The 3,985-nt window shown below is 33.8% G+C and overlaps 1 protein-coding gene across 3 annotated transcripts in view; it reads right to left on the bottom strand.

Moving 5' to 3' along the window:
• Window positions 1-3,146, bottom strand: part of LOC107087192 (sodium channel protein type 2 subunit alpha-like) — a 64,592-nt gene extending 61,446 nt beyond the window's left edge. For all 3 annotated transcript variants that reach the window (XM_015378623.1, XM_015378651.1, XM_015378642.1), the window contains exon 1: window positions 2,932-3,146. The gene's annotated coding sequence lies outside the window, so the exon portion shown is untranslated. The remainder of the gene's footprint in view (window positions 1-2,931) is intronic.
• Window positions 3,147-3,985: the final 839 nt, after the last annotated feature.

The raw sequence follows: 3,985 nt of genomic DNA, 5'->3' as shown, positions 1-3,985 counted from the left end.
TAAAATAATATATTGATTTTGAGTTTTTTTTCTTTAAATAATCCTAAAAGAAATGGTTCCAAACTCCAGTACCTGCCCACGAACAGTAAAACCAACACACCTGTCAACAGGTGAACATTTCTGGAACTTTTATTTTTATTCAGTATTACAATTTCAATTTATTCTACCCTTTAATGGAAGGATATGTTCATTTTCAAGAACAACTTTAAGTTTAAGGGAAAAGGAAAATTTATTTACAGAGTTAACGAGGTTGTTGTGAAACAATGTCAACTTCTTGGCAATGGTGCACATTTTCTGTTACCATCAGCTGGAAATTAAAAACATATTTTTGCACTGTGACCCAAATATAATATATTTTTTTAATGTTTATACTTTTGGACAGGCTCGAACTATTTGGAAAACATACAAATATATATGTTTTATTATCTTGTTTAATCATAAGGAGTTTCATTTTGTAGAAGAGTCAAAATGAAGCTGAACCTTTGCCAGGTCAATCTGCATCAAAAATCCACACCTTCCAGCTGAGGTGAAATTTGTAACACCAGCATGTGTTCTGGTGAGATTTGGTGACCAGATGAGACAAACTAACAACCATAATGGCTTTAAGAACAATGGAAGAATTCGAAATGAAGCTTTCAAAGCTTTGAACACTGCGCCAACTGTCAATCAAGGCAGTGGCAGCATCAAATAATTAAAAAACAACAAATTAATTTTTTTTACAGTTCTTAAATTTAATTTCAATTGAACATCTAAATGGTGAAAATGAGAAAACATCTGTGGGTGACACAAAGAGAAGNGATGAAGCAGACTGAAAATGTTTTGTCATTGTCTCCTTTCTATCTCTTCTTTCTTTCATCTTTTCTCTTTGTTTTTCTTTTTTTCTTTTTTCCTTTTCTTCTTCTGTTTTTCTGTCTACTTACATTGCAGTGTCCATATAAACTGTAAAACTCCCTGCATAATTATAATAAAGCAGTTTATATGCATGAAACAAGTGGAGCTATATGGCTATACTGCTATATTGCTATACTGCTACACTTGTGAAAGTAAAATATGTTGGGCTCTTTTTGGCATCTAGACAATTATTCTTATTGCCACATTGCCAGACAGGACACTGTAAAAAAAAAAACACGTAAAGCTCAGGATAAAATGGCATCAATTCCCACGAGGATAACTTCTGATGTGGCTTTGTTTTGGTTTTATGCATTTTAAAATGATCTGCATGTTGAAAATACCAGAGGTGTCAAGTAACGAAGTACAAATACTTTGTTACTGTACTTAAGTACACTTTTTAGGTATCTATACTTTACTCCATTACTTATTTTTCTACTCATTACATTTTCACACAAGTATCTGTACTTTCTATTCCTTACATTTTTAAAACAAACGTTACTCGTTACTCTTGGCTTCGGTTTAATGTTTATAAATATTTATTTCACGTCATGTGCTCCATCCAATGCAGATCATTGGCTCCATCCACATCTAGTGAAAACTAGTGTAATTGGATGAGTCATATAACGTAAACACTCATTGGTTAGCTAAAGGAAATCATCAGAAGCAAGCAGGTGTTCTTCAATCTGTAAACGTGAATTATCTATGCCATGCTACAATGTAGGATTCAGAAAAAGATGTTGAAATGTCTGAAAGGTCGGACACAGGCGAGAGCGTATCGGGACATCCTTGACCCTACTGTATCTCAAAGAATATTTTAAAATAGTCGTAAAATTGAGCTTTCAATTCATATAGTGGCATCTGGCTGTTTTCTTTTAAAGGATACTTTATACTTTTATACTTCACTTAAAAAGAAAAAGCAACCTTTTTTGGCATTTACTTTATCATATTTAGTTACTTTAACACAATTGTTTCATGTTAGCAGGGTAGGACTTAAAACAATTGTGTTAAAGTAACTAAATGTGTTTAAGTAAATGCCAAAAGAGGTTGCATTATTTTTTTAATGAGCACATACTTTTTCACTTTTACTTGAGTAAAGAGGTCAGGTTGATACTTCAACTTTTCCCAGAGTGTTTTTAAACTGCAGCATCTATACTTCTACTTAAGTAACAAATGTGTGTAGTTAAAAAAAATAGGTAAAATAGCCCTTTAATGGAGGGCCGAATCAGAAGCCAACTTCACAGTCTTCTGGCGAACAGTGTGTTTCTGCAAAGCGCAAAAGGACTCATTTTCAAACAGGTCGACCTTAGTTTAAATAGGCTTCATCTAAAAAAATTTTTTATAATGATTCCATTTTTTTACGTAGGTAAATCCGAGGCTTTAAAAAAAATCTGGATTAATTGAACAAACGGTTCTGAATGGCTCTGGGCGTGTCCTACACAGATGTGTGTCCAGTGTTGTCATTTTACCAACTTCACGCACTGATTTTCCAAAAATAGATGGAAGGGCATTTTATTTCCCCCCCTCCACTATAACCTTTGTCACAGGTTTTCTCTACCTGCTTAAAACCTGTGATTTCTGTCCCTTTCTGCGTCACATAGGGATACATTCAATAAAATAAAAATAAACCCATTTCTACCACAGTTATATGTTTTTCTTCCACAAACAGGTTTGTTTTATCACGACTAGAGAATAAATTAATTGGTAATTATGATTAAACTTCTCCTTTATTGACATTGACCGAGCTTGAATCGATGAAAAACACATTTTACCCTTTAAATGTATTTATTATATATTTTTAATGGAAAAAAACAATTCTGCAAAGGCTTAATAAGCTTGGCACGCGCGCAATTAGCGGAGGGATATCAAAGAAAATTAATTAAAAAACACCAAAGCTTTAATCATTGATGTGTTTTTATCTAGAAGATACTTAAAACGTGACGTCAGATTAAATTAACTATAAAAATATATAGGAAAGAGTCCATCTAAGGCTGAATATTACCTATATTTGAAGCTTTTAGTCAAATATATGTGAATACTTACCACCATTACGGTGCCCAGCAGGTGGGGACCCTGAAGGTAGATCCCATTTCCAAAGAATAATCCCAGAAATTGAAGGATTAGTGACAGATTTAGAGATTTTTCTCCTCTTCTTTTGTCAAATCTCGTTAGGCGAGCTGTTAATCATATAATAAGCGGCTCTTTGATGTTTTTATCCCTCCTCCTTTTTTCTTATCCGCCCTTGCCTGTCGTGGAGAAATCATTCCGCGCTTCCGGTTGGTTGGGCGCCGCGCGGAGAGTCGTTCAGTCAGGGACCGTCACATGATGGCCCCGAACGTGCAGCACTTCTAGAACAATTCAGAATCCTGCTTGGAGATGTGATTAACCTGTTGGTCATCACCAAATGCCAGAAAACATGCATTTAATTAATATTTTTACATTTTAAATTAAATTTTTCAATCAAATATGCCAGAAAAAAATTATTTTAATATTATTAGGTTGTTTTAATTAATATGTACTATAATTTATCCCCTTTTTCTATCTTAAAGGGAATAAACAGAAACCTCAACATGTGAATATAACTTGCTGTTATACTTATAATTTTTTAAAATCACCTTAATTTACAGAATATAACGAAAAACGTGTTATTTTCTCTGACACGTGCATCTACACGTGGAGACCACCCTGGGGTCCACAGACTTCATCCTATATGATGGAAGCGCTTATTATTCCAGAGAAACAGCACCATCTACCGGACACATTTGGGAGTTACACACCCAACGTTATATAAGGAATGTTGGAAGTTGATGTAGCTGATAGGAAAATTGACCTCAGTTAACAAATCACTGAAATTTCGTGCTTTATCTAAAACTTATAATTAGTTTGAATCTTTTTATGTATAATTTTCTTTATTTTAGGAGTTCTGCACAGCCTGAAACACAGCAGTTTTTGTGCAAACACAAAGAAATCAGCACTCAAATTAGAGAAGCACTTGTTACCTTTGGCTGGAAATGAAATAAAGCATTATTTTTATGCCAATAATATAATATTACAAAATAAAACAGTTTCAAATCACACAATCCCAATGATCTGGGGG

Source organism: Cyprinodon variegatus, unplaced genomic scaffold, assembly GCF_000732505.1.
Source record: "Cyprinodon variegatus isolate N-32 unplaced genomic scaffold, C_variegatus-1.0 Scaffold9, whole genome shotgun sequence".
Lineage (NCBI taxonomy): Eukaryota > Metazoa > Chordata > Actinopteri > Cyprinodontiformes > Cyprinodontidae > Cyprinodon > Cyprinodon variegatus.
The sequence above is the reverse complement of the archived record's forward strand: the minus strand, read 5'-3'. Positions and strand labels throughout refer to the sequence as shown.